The sequence below is a fragment of the Macrotis lagotis genome, chromosome 7, assembly GCF_037893015.1.
Source record: "Macrotis lagotis isolate mMagLag1 chromosome 7, bilby.v1.9.chrom.fasta, whole genome shotgun sequence".
Lineage (NCBI taxonomy): Eukaryota > Metazoa > Chordata > Mammalia > Peramelemorphia > Peramelidae > Macrotis > Macrotis lagotis.
Window position 1 is genome coordinate 27872208 of NC_133664.1, and position 18040 is coordinate 27890247.

At 38.5% G+C, this 18040-nt stretch overlaps 1 protein-coding gene across 5 annotated transcripts in view; it reads right to left on the reverse strand.

Annotated features, from left to right (window-relative positions):
• Positions 1 to 1312: 1312 nt before the first annotated feature.
• The window catches only part of OXSM (3-oxoacyl-ACP synthase, mitochondrial), a 215589-nt gene continuing 198861 nt past the window's right edge, over positions 1313 to 18040 (reverse strand). For all 5 annotated transcript variants that reach the window (XM_074195674.1, XM_074195669.1, XM_074195672.1 and 2 more), the window contains exon 7: positions 1313 to 16648. The gene's annotated coding sequence lies outside the window, so the exon portion shown is untranslated. The remainder of the gene's footprint in view (positions 16649 to 18040) is intronic.

Below are 18040 nucleotides of genomic sequence, written 5' to 3' on the forward strand. Positions count from 1 at the left end.
AAAACTGAGACTGAAAAAAAAAGGTTAAATGTTGGCCTAGAGATCAACACACCAGTAAATGTTTGAGGTGGGATTTTAATAGATCAATTTATCTGCTATTCCAGAGGTATTAAAAGAGGAGGTCCACATGTTGTCAAACCAGATTAAAATATAATTGGGAAGTATTTAATAGAAATAAGAAAAAATATGATAGAACATAAATAATGTTAACATGTGATTTTCTAAGTCATTATGCACCAGCAGAGATCCTTATTTAATATTTAGTGGCCCCCATTTCTATCTGAGATTGATGAGACCCTGCTTCAAATAGATGGCCCCAGAGCCTATGGCAAAAGTCATTCTGTCATAACCCTGGTCAGAGTCAATTAAGGTCCTAGAAGGCAGGGAGTGGTTTTTCTTTTTCTTTGTATTCCCACGGTTTTGCATAGTAAGGGGCACATAGTTGGGCTTTAATAAATGTTGGTGGGCTGATTGATTCTTTCCTAGTAGCAGAATAGTTATATTTGTGGCTACTTTAGCTGCTAGAGTAAACTGTCCGTCTTTAGGACCACTTTAGAGTAATAGAATAAGCCAAAGAGCAAGGAGGATTGTTTGTCTTCCATATCTCAAGTTTTTGCATTGTTGCACACTGGTCAGCCTCATGGCGTGAAGGGAAGCCAAAGTATAAATAGCTTACTGAAGAGGGACTGGGAAGGAATGAAAATAGAGAAGAGCAGAGAGATAAGAAGAGAAAAGGGAGGGATGGAAGGAAAAGAGGAGAGAGAAGAGCAGAGACACAAGGAGAGACAGTGGAAGGATGGAGGAGAGAGAAAAGGAGAAGCAGGGAAGGAGAGAGAGAAAGAGAAAAAACAGAAAGGGAAAAGGATAATAGGAAGGAAAGAGGAGAATAGAAAAAAAGAGAGGAGAATCAGGGAAAGAGAACGGGGACAGAACAAAGAATAGACCAGGGAGAGAAAAGAGAAAGTAAAGGAGAGGGAGAAAAAAGGGAAGAGAGAAAAGAATAGTATCAAAAAAGAAGACAATGGAAGGGAAAGAGGGAGACAAAAGGAATGAGAAAAAGAAGGACAGAAAGAAGGAACAAGGGGAGAAAAGGGATTGCTAGTTGGCTCAGACTTAAGCCACATTTCCAATATATTTTTTAGTCCTGGTCCCCAAGCTGTTCACCACTGACCTTCTGTCCCAGACTAAATTTGTCTCTTATTCCAAATCCTGACCCCACCTCAACCCCCTTGTCCCCGCACCATTCAGGTCAATTCAACAAACATTTATAAAAGGCTTAGATACAAATGACTAAACCTTCTCCATCCCCCATTCCTACTAATGACCATTTTCCCAATCTCTGACTGAGCAGTCTCTCACTTAAATTTAAACCACACTGGGTATGGCTACTGTGGGCTATATACTTTTATTTAAATCCATAATTATAAAAAATAGTTCATAAGAAAATGAGAGGTAGCAGTGGTGGGTAGAAAGCATGCCAAATTTGAGGGCCTAGAGCATAGAACCAAATCTCAGTTCTGCTACTTGCTGAGTGACCCTGAACAACTCACCTTTTGTCTACCTCAGTTTCCCCAGCTAAAAATAAGGGATTCTATATAGAATAGTATTGAAATACTTTCTGCCTCTAATCTATGACTGTAGAAAAAAATAAAGGAGGGAATAATTAAGAGAGAACCAGCATCAGGGTTAGGAAGAGCTTGGAACAGGTTCCGCCTCTGGTACATATGTGCTGTAATCAGAAACAATACATATAAAGAGTCACATCCCAAAAAGCTCTTTGAAAAAAATGGGGGGGAGGGGCAGTGAGATGGAGCAGTGGACAAAGCATCGGCCCTAGAGGCAGGACCTGAATGTAAATCCGACCTCAGACACTTAATAATTGCCTTGCTTTGTGACTTTGAGCAAGTCTCTTAACCCCATTGCCTTGCAAGAAAAGAAAAGAAAAGAAAAGAAAAAGGGGGAAAGGGCCAGCCAGGTAGTACAGTGGATAGAGCACCGACCCTGAATTCAGGAGGACCTGAGTTCAGAACCAGCCTCAGACATTTAATAATTACCTAGTTGTGTGACATTGGGCAAGTCACATAACCCCATTGCCTTGCAAAAACCAAAATAGAAAAATGAAAAGAGAAGAAAAGAAAAGAAGGGAAGGGGTAGTCAGGTGGTATAATGGACAAAGCATAAACACTGCAATCAAGAGGATCTGAGTTGAAATCTGTCCTCAGACATTTGACATCTTGAGCAAATCACAACACCAAAGACTCACCAGAAAGAAAGGGGGGGGGGGGGAACAGATGAGCTTTCAACCTGCAATAGGATAGTTCTTTATTTTAGTCAAAGGGCCAGATTTTTTTTAAGTGAAAAAGAGAAAACTATTTTTGCCCAGATAGCTGAGCTCATTAATAATCAAAGGAAGCAGGCATATCATAATTCTCCTCCTAATGAGGAGGATACAGACTAAAACAACTTGTGTCTTCCCAAAGCATAAACTATGGCTGGCTGGATTCTATCTCTGCTGCGCCATGTGACCAGAGAAGCTTTCTTCAAAGAGGATTAATAAAGCATATTAAATTGGCAAACATCTGACACCGGGTCTTGGCCATCACAAATGGGTCTCAGAAAGAGGCAGAATCTGGTCTACCTTGTCCATCTCTTGAATGGTCCCTGTTTGGTCTCCTGATTCTGATCCTGTGGTATCTCATCCTTGGTTGCCAAACATCAATCTGTAAATGTTTATGAAGTGCCTACTATGTGGTAGGTACTTTGTCAAATGCTGGAAATATAAAAAAGAGCCAAAAAGGCAGACCTATCCTCAAAGTAGCAAATATGCTACATCTTAGACCTGCCACATTGATCACTGTTAACACACAATTCAAGAATTTCTTTTTTGCAAAGAGGCAACAAGGTGGCCCAGTTGCTTGGCCTAGAGTCAGAAAAGTCTGTGTTCAAATTGCACTTCAGACTTATTAACTTGTATGACCCTAGGCAAATCACTTCACCTCTGTTTGCTTGTTTCCTCAACTATGAAATGGAGATAATAACAGCATCTACCTCTAGGAGTTTTTGTGAGGATCAGAGGAGATAAGTAGTTAATAAATCTTTGTTAGATTGGATTCAATGATTTACCTAGGGGTGGACAAGTTAACAACTGTCTGAGACAGGATTTGAACCTCTGATGCGAGGTCTAGAGCCATAGCCACTCTGCCATGCTGCCTTTTAAAGGGGTGTCATCACGGTTAATTATTGAAAAGGATCCGAGGAGGTTTTATGGGGGAGGTGGCATCTGAGTTGAGTCTTACAGAATTTATAGAAATTCAAGAGGTAGGATCTGAGAGAAGGCAAAATAAAGGTAGAGGGAATGGTTTGAACCAAAATAGGATAGTAACAAATGAAGCCGTCTGAATAGAACAAGAAGTGAATTAAAGGGAAGGACACCAAATAAAGGTAGCAAGTTCCACTGGGACCAGACTGTGGATAGCTGTCAATGCCAAGTTAAGTAAGGACTATGAGCTTTCCTTTAGAAGGAAAATGGAACCAGTGGCAGGTTTCAAACTTTGAAATAATCTGACAGTGAACCTTGCTGTTAAAATTACAAAATATTTCATTAATTTATAGGTGAGAAAATAACCCCCCCCACACACACACACACCCCTCATAGATCCTGCGATAGTAAAGGATTCATGTCAATGCCTTTGCTATAGAATTGAGGATTTTAATGATAGTATCATTATCCAATGTTTCAAAGAGCCTGGAGAGGTCACAGAATTTAGAGCTGGAAGGAACTTTAAACACTTTCTTTTTTAGAAAGGGCAAAAAACTGAGGACCAGAGAGTAGAAGAATTTAACCATCCCACTCTTTCTCTCCTCCCTACTCTAAGTCTCCAGGAACATTCCCTACTAATGACTGCAGGTGTGTTGAATGTGCTGCCAATGGAACACTGTGTCTCTTGCAGAACTAGAGCCATAGTTCCCAATGGCTATCTCCATGAAAGAGAAATAAAATCCAGGCCTCTTAGCATCACTAAGGAAGGGTGGGATGTCCTAAGCTTCTTGATAGCCCCTCCCTCACGAAATGGTTAAGGGCCCAATATCAATGTTAGACTCTCTAAGATACCATTTAAAAAGGTGAGCAGTGCTAAGGAAAAACCAATTTAGGAAATGTCACCCTCTCTGCCTTTCATCATGAGGGTTCAATTGATGCCCTCACATGATGCTTTGATCTAATTTTCATTGAGGACTGACAGCAAATTGGAAATACACAGGACAGAACAGAAGGAAGGAGAGGAAGAAAGTCTGACTCCTTAAATAAAAGAGATGACATCACCAGACTAAAGAGGAAGGCTGTTCCAGTGAGGAGACTATATTGCTATTTTTACATGACTTTCTTCTAAAGCCAGGTAAGTTCTTGTTCAACATGGAGAAGCTTATTCATTCCAACAGGAGAATGTCAACCCCACCACCCCCACCATCACCAGTCCCCACGTGGCTACATTTACATATCTTCCATTTCATTCTATCTTTGCTTAAGATCACCTTGGGAAACTCAGGGGGGGAAAATGGAAGTAGGAATTTTTTGCTCTTGGGGCAAGGATCTCATGGAGGCAAGACCAGGAGAAGTGCTCTTGCCAGAACACTTTCTGATCAATTACTATTTTAAGGAATTATTTTCACCTATCTCATGATAATTTCTGTTGTTTCTAAATCCCCATAGACTTTGGCACCCTTTAAATTTGATGCCTAGTCACAAAACCCCTACGGGTTCTCACCCTCTTTTCCCCATCCCTACTCCAAGTTGAATACAGCTGTTGAGATGAGAAGCCACTTAACTTTTAGTGATCTCTGGATCAGGGATGAATGAGGAAAGAGGGAAATGGTCTGGCATGATATTGATCTTTGGTAGCAGGCACAAATTTTCTCCCAGTGTCCATATGGTGACTAGCTTATATCAAGTAACATAAGGATTTCCCCCAAAGGGAGTTAGTCATTGAAGCCTCACTGATGAAACCATACATCCTATTTTTACTAAAATAACTTCCTAATCCTCTTTGTAAATCTTACTAAGCTCCTCACTACAGCATATAGCCTGCAGAATCAGCCTCTAGTGACCTGGTATTTGGAGCATGGAAAGAATAGCTGTTTATTCACTTTAAACTGTTGGCCTTTTCAATGTCCTGGGTGATTCCTTAGTCTTTCTCTGATAAAACCCAATGGATCTTGTTGTCAGTATACTAGGCTGTCATCCTTTTGACTGGAAATGCCTGAAAACAGGGATAACTTTTATTCATTTGCCAACAATAAATGTCTAATAAGAAAAGATACGATTCTTAAAGCTCTCTTGAGGAGGGGAGATTGACCTTCCTCAGTTAGATGGGGATCACTGGGCCCCGTAATCATCCAACTTAGCACAGAATATTCCTAAAGAAACCAATAAAATCACAGGGGCATAGACATAAACAGACCTTTAAGAGTCTTGTCAGAATTCTAAAGGGCTTGTGATGGAAGATGATGTCCAGAGAAAGAACTATAGAATCTGGATGCAGAGCAAAGTCAACTATTTTCAATTTTTTAAATTTGTTTTATGCTTAATTTTTCCCCCTTTTTCAGATTCTTCTTTCTGGAAATATGTTTAACATAGTTCTATACATATAACCTATATCAGATTGCTTTCTGTTAGAAGGAGGGTGGAGGAAAGGGAGGGAGAAAAATGTGGAACTCAAAAATCTTATCAAAAATGAATGGTGAAAAGTATCTTTGCATGTAGTTGGGAAAATAAATGAATAAATTTATAAAATTTATTTAAAAAGGGGGAAAAAAGATTCCTCTCAGACAGCATAGTACCAGTAGAGTGTTGGCTTAACGTCAAAAAACTTGAGTTCCAATCTGGTCTCACAACTTACCGGATGGTGTAACTCTGATCAAGTCACCAAATCTAGGACCCTTTCTACCATATATGATGCCTCCCAAGTCATTTTCACAAACCACTGGATTCAAGGAGATGATACTTGGGTTATCAAATTGACATAATCCTCCCCCCCCCCCTTTATTTCTCTTCTTTTTTCTCTCCTGAACCCCCTGGTTAATAGATCACTAGCATTTACTCATGGTAGATGGTCAGAACTCTCTCTCAAACAGATTCTCAGGAAAACAGAACCAAAAGGGAATTCAGGGGCAGCAGCTAGCATATTGAACTTGGATACAGAAGACCTGAATTCAAATTCTGCCTCAGACAATGGAATGACTTTGTAAGAACTATTTGATTTTTAAGTTTTTTATGCCTCAGTTATATTTGTTCATAAACATTAAATGTATACCAGGACACTAAGCACTAGGTGTATAAAAAATAACAAAAGTCTCTACCCTCAGGAAGCCTACAATCTAATGTAAGAGAAAGCAAGCTTTCATACATTCATTTACACCTAGAGAGAGAGACAGAGAGAAATACAGAGTCAGACTGACAGAGGAGAGAGAGCAAGACAGAGATTAGAGACAGAGGGAGATACAGAAAAAGACAGAGACAGAGAGATAGAAAAACAAAGAGAGAGAGAGAGACAGAGACAGAGAGACAGAGACAGAGACAGAGACAGAGACAGAGACAGAGACAGAGATGGATGAGTTATATGTTGGATAAATAGGAAAGAATTAAAAGAAGGAAGTCCCCTGAATTAAGAAAAGCTAGGAAAGTCTTTTTGTACAAAGTGGAATTTTAATAGCTTCCCTTCTGCCCTAAATCCCTAGAAAGGTGATATGTGACACTGTACACATGGTGCTCCTTGATATAAGTGGTTAATCCCACTTCTCATTGCTATAAAGAGAGTTAAAGTTCAATCTGAGTATTCTTTTTTCTGTTGAAAGGCTGCTTTGGATGTCTCATTTTAGGAGTTATCTAAATTCTTGGTTAAAAGGATATCACTTCTAGTCAGATGCTAACAACCTATAATAGATCTTTCCTCCAGTCCCATCGCAGCCTAGGAAAATCATGGGCAGTGGAGGTAGAGTCAAAAGACCATTGGATTGGGAATGAGATGGTCTAGTCTGGATATGATCTCTACCTATTTAGGCAAAATTGTGTGCAACTACAGACAAATTATCTCTCTGGGTCTTGAGTTCTTCACTAGCTAAGTGAGAGGATTGGACCAGACCATCTCTAGGATCCTTTCCAAATCTAAATTGTATGAACTCTGATCTCAAATGTTTTTTTTCAAGAGAGACATTAATCTAAAGTGTCCACAGTTACAGAGAGAGTTAAAAAGCCTAATGGGTTTCATCAAGCAATTAGTTGCCAAAAGGAATCAAAAGTCAGAAAAGACCATCATTCAGGTTGAAAGATAGATTGCATATTTCCTCTTGGTGCCAGATTATCATTTCAAGGTTATCAGAAATGGTTCTGCTTGTCGAAGATGGTTTTAGGACCACTTAATACGTGATCAGGGTTGCCTGGTGCTTTGAAAGTAGAATAGAAAGTAGAAGATAAAACTGTGGAAATAGCATTTGTCTGGCTTCACCAGCTCCAGCCCATCTTTGATTTCAATCTAATATTTTTCTTTTCTTGCTATGGAAAGATCTTGTGCCTTTTCATATAGAAATATATATATATATATATAGAAATATATATATATAATATTTATGCTTGTAGTTTTGTTCATATATATATAAACTTGCATGCATGCTATATGTATGTGTGCATGTAAATGTTTAAATGCGTATTACGTATTTACACATGCCATTGGTAGAGTTTTGGGCTTGGAGTCAGGAATTTAAATGCAGCCTCAGATCTTACTAGCTGTGTGACCCTGGTCAAGTCACTTAACCCTGTTTGCTTCAGTTTCCTCATCTGCAAAATAAGCTGGAGGAGGAAATGACACACCAGGACTTATGTGAAGAAAACCCCAAATGGGTTTACAAGAGGTCTCAAATGACTGGACAACAAAATTATTTTTATTACTGTTATTATCATTTATTACTATTAAATCTATTAAGGACGTGCAATTCTTTCTTTAATACTCCACTAATGGTATATAATATAGGCCAGCTACACTACTTTTCTCAGAAATAGTGCTGTAAATAGTTGATCTAGTAACAGTGCTAAAGTAAATGTTCTCAAAGGTGACTTCCAGTTCTAAAATGTTATCATTCCTTTCATTTCTCCAGGTCCCACAGTAAGGCAAAATGTCCATTAACACAAATAATGACTTGAATCAGGTCAGTGTAACCAGTTCATGACAACATTCATGTCCTGTCCATCTGTTTCACTCAGAACTATGCACAAATTCGTTTTAATTAGATAAATATTTATTAAACATTGTCAACATGTCAGTCACTGTGCTAAGATCCTGGAGATCCAAAAACAGAAATGAAACAACCCTTGCCTTCAGGGGACTTACATCCTACTGATAGGATGTGAGCAAAAAAATAAATTAGGCACAGGGAAAATCATAGATGGAGAGGACACAGACAACTGGAAGGGGGAAATGGAGAAGATGGGACTTGCTTCAAAGAAGACAAGGATTCAGAGAAGCAGAAATGAGAAAGGATTGCTGGTATCAAAGGAGCCCTTTATTGGACTCTGAGGCTCAAAGCTCACTAAATTGTAAACTCCTTGAAACTAGGAACTATTTTGTCCTTTTTAAAACCCTAATAATTATAGTTATCCCTTCTACATCATAACTCTCCCCATCACAGTTTTAATATATTCACAGTCAACATAAGAAATTGAATGAGAATTTGGGGGCCAGTTTTACAGAAACTGAAGATGACATACAAAGACTAGCAGACAACACAGAAAATGTTTAAAAACTTGCAATTGCATAAATATATGTATAATCATAAAACATCAACATGATGATGATGATGTTTCTTTTGTTCTCAGAGATTATGACATCACGGATGCCATGACAAGCACATGAATTGGATTTGAGTGGAGGGCTGTGTTAAGTCCCTAGCCTCACTTTTTCCTCCAGAGCCATCTTGGTCCAGTGACCAAGACATGAATCAGGACGACTGGAGAAGGCCCTGGATGCAAGGAAATTGGGGTTAAGTGACTTGTCCAAGATCAAACAGCTAATAAATATCAGTTGTCATGACCAGATTCAAACTCCCATCCTCCTGACCTCAAGGGTAGTGCTCTATCCACTGTACCACCAAGATGCATCCAATATCAACATATTTTAGCTTTGAATACCATAATAATTCAGTTGTCTTCTCTTGGTACAAAAGGAGGGCCAAAAAGACCCTTTATCCAGATTTCCCACATTGCAGGGACAGCATGCCCCTAACCCCCACAACGTAGAAGGGATAAATGTATTTGCTTGGCAGTGTGATAAGCATTTAATAAATGCTCATTGGATGAATTGCTAACTACCACATGTGGGATTCCTGATAATAAAAACCATTCCTATTAGAGACAATCTATATTGGATTCTGAACAACCTGACTTCACTGATCCCAATACTTTCCCCTTCACAACATTTTTCTGGCAAAACAGCATTAGATAGGACAAGTGTTTCATCCTAATCCAAAAGTGCCTATAAGTTTTTTTTATACTAAGACCCAGCACAGACTTACACTGCTCTCTAAAATACTCTCACCTTCAGAGATCCATGCTTCTGAGCCCTTCTCAATTCCCTACAAATTCTTTCTTTAGCCATTTCATATTCCAAGACAGAAAAATCCATCAAAGCATATTCCATAGCCTAAGAGCTCTAATCTAATTAGGAAGTACTGGCCAAATTCCCTTTCTGCCACCAAAGATTCAGAAGATAGGAAATAGAAAATATCAATGGTGAACGTCTGAATGTGTTTATATAAAAGGAAATGGATAATGGAAGGAATTATCTGATGAATTCAGTTCAAACACAAAAAAATGCACTTTTTAAGAAGAGGAAGGCAGTAGTTTTGCACCATCTACACTGAAACTGAGCTTTTACTTTAACTCATATAATTATTCACCTTGTTTGTTTGTAGATAGATTCTTTCTTTCATCTCTCCCTCTTTTTACCTCTCTCTCTCTCTCTCTCTCTCTCTCTCTCTCTCTCTCTCTCTCTCTCTCTCTCTCTCTCTCCCCCTCTCTTTCTCACACTTTTCTCTCTTATTGGTGTCATATTTTGATGATTCCATCCTTAACCTGTCACCAAAATGGAATTTTATTGAAAATAAATTCTAATCTATTTTAAGCAATTTAAAAATTGAAAATGAAACTTTAAACATATCATCTATTCTGATCCTGGAAAGACCATTTCCATTTCTGTGAGTATTTAAAATAAGTAGGAAATACCAAAAAGATTCAATATTCTTTGAAATAGACCAGCAGTAATAACCTGGGCCAGTAGTCCTTTGAGCCTGAATATAAGGCAAATAAGATACCAGGGATACATGCTCACCAAATATGTTTTTTCCTGTAGAAGAGGAGATCCAGGGCAAAATTTGTATTGAAAGAGTCTTAAGGATAATGAGATTTACAGATATTGCTATTTAATTATATTAGATCCTATGTCATTAAAGATTTATTAGAAGAGATCCAAGGTCCCTCAGAAGATTTTGGCTTGGCCATCCACACAAGGGAAATCAAGGAGATGAATGATATCTAAATTATAGTATGCTGTTAGTACATAATATATTTACATCTTTATACCTCTATCTACTTGGAAATTGGGCTATATCACTTAGCCAGTATGAGAGACAAAGAATGCAAAAATGATATAGAGAGATATATCATATTTGTTTATGAGCATATATATGTAAATATTTATATATTTTATATCAGTGTATGTAGATATATAGGTGTGTATATGCATGTAGCAAATAAGTAACATCAAAAAAATTGTCTGATCATAAAAAACAGTGAGGTACAGGGCAGTTAGATGGAGCAGGGGATAGAGCACAGCTCCTGGAATCAGGAGTACCTGAGTTCAAATCTGGCCTCAGACACTTAAGAATTATGTAGCTGTGTGACCCTGGATAAGTCACTTAACCCATTACCTTTCCAAAAAAGCCCAAAAGCCTAAAAATTTTAAAAAACAGTGAGGCAAAACAGGTATTCCCAAAACTGCATCTGTAACTTCATTTTGTTAAATAAATAGATAGATAGATAGATAGATAGATAGATAGATAGATAGATAGATAAAGGAAGACTCAGCAAGTGAATTTATAGAAGGAGACATAAAAGATTTGCAGAGAATGGAAATTGAAAAGATGCATCTGTATGACTGGAAGGAATTCCTAAATAGAGGGAGTCACATGTCCATTGGATGATTTGAGTATTTGAAGCTACACCCTCAATTGCAATTTCATTCAACATATACTTCTAACATACCTATAATGTACAAGATTTGGATTTAGTTATTGTGAATAAAAAGATAAAAATGAAGTAGGACCTGCCCTCAAGGAGCTTACATTCTAAAAGAAGAATTAAAATCCCTGCAAAACCACCTTCCATTTGAGGCTCTTCCTGATTCCTCTCCCAACATTGTTAGAAGTCTTCCCTATTTTATTTCGTGGATATTTTTGCAATTATTTTTCTGTGTAGAGGTTATTTTTCCCAACCCCAATAGCCCTCCCTCAAAGGTTGCTTTGCCTAACATAATCCCTGACTCTTTAAAAATGCTCATTTCCTACAAATAGGAAAATAGAGGAAAGAGAAAGAAACCAACAATTAAACAAAGCAGAAAATTCAATAATTGCTGAAAATGCCTTTTAATTGTTATTCAATTTCCTTCCCAGAAGATATTTAATATAAATGCCATTCCATCTTTTAGTTCAATTGTAAACTAAGTTTTGAGCTCAAATAGAAAACCAAGCTATATACATATGAGTTGGATCAAGCAGTTATGGGGGAAGGTGGAGGATAAACCAGTTCAACCATTTCCTTCAAGTTTACCCTTAATGATTTTTCTATTTCCAACTTCTTTTTTAGGTCCCCAAAAGCCCAAAATTCATTAGCATGAAGCCCCAGTCCCAGAATGAAGACCTATTTTAAGAGATAGTTCTTTGAGATTTGATATTATTTATTCTTTAAAAGTCAATGTTTCACAGTGCTGGAATATTAGCACATGACCCAGATAATTCAGGGAAATGTACTTGGTCTCAGTGTCTTCTCCCCTCACCTAATAAAAAGCTGTTAGAAAATTTCTCAGTACTTCAAACATTTTAATGTTATTTATTGGTTTGTTCATGTGTAAAGCTAAAAGGAAACAAGTTTGACCTTATTCTGAATAAAAGGTGATCATTTCAGAATGCAGAAGCCTCTCTTTCATATTTCAAAGACACTTTTCATTGACATGCTCTATTTATCTCTTCTTCATAGTAGTGGAGGAATTTGGAAAGAATCTAATGCGCTTGACCCCCATTCAATGTATGGTGTGTCCCCCATTTGCACAGCCCCAGGAATCTCTCTCAGGAATTGTTCTAATATCTCTCTATTGGTCTCCCTGCCTCAAGTCTCTGCCCTCTCTAATGCATTCTCCAAACAAATGCCAACTAATATTCTTCATGCACAGATATTGATGATGTTACTCTCTTGTTCAAGAAGCTTCCATAGCTCCTTATTGTTTTGGTATCTAAATGTTTTAACATACCAACCCCAGGCTACCTTAACAGGCAACTAATTATAAATGATTTCCCTTTATACACTCCACATTCGGGTTAAATGTATCTCTTTTCTGAGTCTCACACATGATAATCCCTCTCCCACCTATGTGCCTTTGCCTAGACTCTCTCTCCCAGACCTGGAATACACTCCTTCTCCTCCATCTCTTAGAATGCTTCAAATATCACCTTTGACTTGAGGTTTTTCCTGATCCTCTTCCCCATTATTAGGATCCTTCCATGTATTAATTTATGTATGTTTTTATATTTGTTTCTCTATGTCCAGGTTATTTTCCCAGTCCCAACAAATACCCCTGACAAGAGATGAAGAGATAGAGTGGACAGAGAGACAGAGAGAGGCAGAGAGAGACAGCAAGAAAGACAATGATAGAGACAGACATAGAGAGACAGAGAGATACACAGAGAGAAAAAAGAAATAGAAACAGAGAGAAAGAGTCAGTCAGAGAGGAGTAGTAGAGGGATGGAGACAAAAATGAGAGTGGGGATGAGACAGAGAGAGAGAAAGAGAGAAATAGAGCAATAGAGAGACAGAGAAAGCAAGAAAGACACTGAGATAGAGAGAGAGAGACAGAGAGACAGAGTTAGAGTCAGAGACAAGTGGGGTAGAGGGAGAAAGACATGAAGGAAAGTGAAGAAGAGAAGAGAGAAAAATAATGACAGAGATAGAATTAGAATCACCTTCCTTCATTGAAGCATACCACTTCTGACCCAAAGCCAATTGAAAGGTTTTTCTTCACCACTTAAGAAGAGCCAGAAAAGTGTTCCTTGTTCTAGAGTGAGGGGAAGAGCCTTCCACCAATTCCAATACTTGGGCTTCCCAAGCCTCTACATGTTCTGTAACAAGGCATCACGGATCTCCTGTAAGAAGTAAGTTTTCCTTGGTTAGGTAGGTCCCCTTTGTAATAGGTATTTTGAGCTTGGGGTGCCAGTATGTCCTGCAATCTTCACAATGTTGTGGTATTATTGCTTGGTGGGTTTTTGTATTATTTTGTTTTTTGCTAGCATGGTTCATCCAGATACATACTCAGCAATGGGTTCTGTTGACCTGCCATTGAAGTTGTCTTGGCCAGAAAGAGTGGATGGCATGCCTTGTACAATTCAGTCTTTTATTTGAGTTGAGAATCTTAGTTCAGACAATAATATGAAGAAGGAGGATAACAAAAAACTATTTACTAGAGGCTTATAGTCTGAACTAGCATTTGCTATACTTTGTCCACATTGACTCCAATACCATACAAACACAGAAAGCAAACTCATTCATTAATACTATTTGGTAAGGGTCAAAAGTCTTGAAAAATCTGCCCTTCCCACTCTTCAGTTTAGCCCAGGACCCAACCATAAATGCAGAATTATATATCCTTCCCATTGACTGGGGAGAAAGTACTCATAGAATTCAATATTACTGCACATGGTGGCACATTATCTATCATCTCCTCCACTGAATATGAGAGTCTCTTGAGCTCAGGAACTCTGAGCTTCAGAGGACTAAGTCAACTCTGTGTCTTCACTAATTCTAGCATTAATGTAGTAAGTTCCTGGGAGCAGGTCATTCAGTTGCCTAAGGAAGGGGACCAGGTCAGAAGGACAAAGCAAATCAAAACCAATCAAAGTGGGACTAGCCTGTCAGGTAATCCCTACATTCCAACCTGGGTGATATAGGAAGGCATCATCTAAAACAATAAAAAATAAATTGGAACAAAAAAGGAATCCAATGCTCCAAGATAAATTTTTGTGGCTTCCCTTTTTGTGGATAAGACAGGACTCGGAATGGGAAGAAGTTTTTCCAAGCTGTAAGTTTCCATGTGGGTGATGAAAAAATTCATATGCTTCATTCAGAGAGAATAAAAATGTTATTTACATTGCATCTAGGTCATAAAGGTCCAAAGAGAACTTGGTATTGTCCCATTCCATAACAGAAGGAAACAAATGGGAATGAAAAACACCTCCCTGAAATTCTTGGGCTTGGTAGTGACGTGGACTTTAGGATGATAATTTTGGCAACTGGGTTGAAGATGGACTGAAGAGGGGGATAGATGCAGCAGGAAGAGTAATTTTGTGACGGCAGCAGTAATCTAAGTGAGAGGTGATGAGAAGAAGACGGTCAAGTCACATGAGCAGAGAGAAGAGAACCTATTCTAGAAATGTAATAATGGAGTTATGGACAAGAATTGGCATATGACTCTATAATGGGAAGAAGAGTAAAGGGTCAAGTATGGTGGAGGCTATGAGCCTAGCTGGCTGGAGAGATGGTGGTATCCTGCACAGAAACAGAAACTCCAGGGCTGTCCAATTCAATACTAGTTCAGTCACCTCTAAGCAAAGTCACACCTTGGACCTATTATCAGTTGGATGTATTCCATCTCCTAGAGTTCAAATTGTGAAATTCCCTTTGGTATTCTACCCTTCACCTCCCTCATCACAATCTCAAAGTCCCCTTAACCAGTTCATTGGCCACCTCCCTTCAACTGTTTCTGCCCTACCCTGTACCCAAGGCAGCTATTTCGACTCTATTCTCAATAGCACCCTAGAATTCTTAAGACCCTTTAAACTTTACCATGATTTTCTCATTAATAGGAATTAAACCCTGTTCCCTCCATCAAGCTGCTAAGTACCATAAAGAAAAAAAAATTCAGTAAATTGGACCAATGGAGCCATTACAAATCTGTCATTTAATCTCAGGGCCTCAGTGCTGCTCATCAAAACTTCTACACATCAATCAGGATTCATTTATCAAATATCATGCCAGCTTTGCCTTGGGGTTTTGTTGGGAATTTTAGACTCAGATGGTTTCTCTGGGTTCCCAAAGGCCCCATTTACTTGAAGGGGTAGGTTATCTATTGGGTGTAGCTACTTAATCATCAATAAAAACAAAAAGGCACTGAAACTACCCTCCAGAACCTGCCTCCTTATTCACTTCCCTTAGCCAACAAAGTAAAACTCCAAAATCCATACATCTTAAGCCCTCTGGAAGGAAAAAAGTTTTAAAAACTCCTTTTGTTTGGTCAAGATCTTTAGGATGAAGAAGAATTAGCAGGTTTCTGAGCTCTCATACTGTAAACTCCGTGCTAATAACCTCATTTTTCTCTGTGGGGATTTTGTCTTTAGCTAGGATTTATAAAGGAGCCAGTACTTTATAGAGATTTGCCTGCCTAAGCAGAGCTGAAGACTGGCCTTTATCAATGCCAGTTTCATTTTGGATAAGGTCGAAAAGGGATGTAGAATTTGTTCTTTGAAAAATAAGAAAACTGGCATCCCTACTGAGAGGACAATTTTCCCCAAAGGAATCTCCTTGGTTCTGACCCTGTGGCCTGAAGGCTTCTAAGAATTTCAAAATCATTGACTTGTACCATTTTAGATTCTATGATAAACACTGGACTGATGGGAAGGAGACATTGCTATGAATCCATTTTTTTCCCTTTTTGGAATGGAAAAAAAACAGCTAATGTGAAAATTCCAAAGAAAGGATCCAGTTATAGCTTGACTGGGAGGGGAGGTTGGGATGGGAGAAGAGGATATAGGGGAAGAGAAATGTTGAGGACTAGATGAGGGAGGAGAGGAGGATTAGCAAAATTCTAATTACTAAGACACTATGGCAAAAGAGGGATAAAGAAAAGGATAAAAGGAAATTTATGGAGGGCACTAGAAGATGCAGAAATTCAGAAAAAAGTGGAAGGAAGGAAATAAGGAATTACATAAGGTTGAGATATAGAGGGAGGTCATTCTAGGTGTGGAGTACAGCAAGTACAAAAACAAGGAGATTAGAGAAAGAACAAGACCAGTGACTAATATGAGAGAAGAGGAAGAATATCCAATGAGGCTGGCAAGGTAGATGGGGGTCAAGTTTTTGAAGGGCTTTTAAAGTCACAGAGTGGGGCAGCTAGATGACACAATGAATAGAGCACTGGCCTTGGAGTTAGGTTGAGTGAAGTTCGAATCCAGCCTTGGACACAAGCTGTGTGATCTTGGGCAAGTCACTCCTCCCTGATTGTCTCACATCCAGGACCATCTCCAGTCATCCTGTTCCATCTCTGGCCCCTGGACCCAGATGGCTCTGGAACAGAAAGTAAGTTTTAGTGACTTAGTACACTTCCACCACTCCAATCCAATTCATGTGTTTGTCATGGCATCACTTCCCTGATGTCATGGCCTTCTTCAAGAATGAAGAAGCTCAAATCATAGAATCATAGACTCTAAGAGGAAAGGAAGATATCCCTTCTAATGCACAACAAAGGAGGAGTCATCTTAGTTTATGCTTGATGGCATATATGCAGATGTAGAAAGTGTGTATCTAAAGATCAAAGATTATTACCTTTAATTCAGAAAAAACCGTTATCTTATTATGTAATTTTGCTATCTCTTATACTTATTTTTCCTTCCTTAAGGATATGATTTCTCTCTCATCACATTCACCTAAGATCAATGTATAACATGGAACCAATGTAAAGAGTAACAGACTGCCTTCTGTCAGGGGGAGAGGGAAGGAAGATTGGGGGGATCATAAAATTCAAAATAAATAAAATCTTTCTTTCTTTAAAAAAAGGGTATGCCTAGCCACATGTATGTACACATCCACATGGGATTCTAAACATATTCAGAAATGTTTTGAGTGAGACATTAATAGAGAATCTTGCCCACCCCTCTCCAAAGAATTATTTGATTTCTGCCTTGAGAGGATCAAGAGAAGGGACCATGATGCCAAGAGCCCAATCTCTTCCCAGGCAGATCATTCTATTTTGGAGTAACTAATTCGTAAGATATTTTCCCTTATTTCTGGCCTATATTACTTCTTGGTCACCTCTACCCTTTGTTTCTGCTTCTGGGACAAAATAACCCAAATCTAGTTCTTCTTGCACAAGCAAGACCTTCAGATACTTGAAGAGAGTTATTAGTTCTCTATTTCCCCCCCTCTCCTGGTCTTCTCCAGGCTAAACAACCTCAGACTCCCAGATAAACTCCAAGTTACGCAATATTCAGAGGCAGATAGTTAAAACAAGTAGAATCACTCTTACATAAAGTATCAAGAAAATTCTGAGATCTCAAGACAAGAAAAATGGGAGGGGTGAAAGGGGGGAGGAGGGGTGCCTCTTTTATTAAGTGAAAATGTCCATGGATGTGCACATAATTGAAGCAGGAATGAAAGGGCAGCAGTTCGTCAGTTTAAAAAAAAATCCTAAAGAATATTTAGAAAGAAAGAAAAAGCTCAGAGCTTCAACTTGGGGGCAGTGAAAATATAAATTAATGTTTTAATTAAAGTTTTCCTTTTCCTTCTGACTCATTCTCTAACCCTTCACCTTCTTAGAATCACTTCTTCCACCTACTTCCTTTCTCTTCTCTTTCTGACAGTATTGTTGCTTCTATTTTCTGGTTCTTTTCCTAACATGAAATTCCACATGGAATTTTGGTTTTCTCATCAGGATCCCATTATTTGGTACAATCAGAAGCA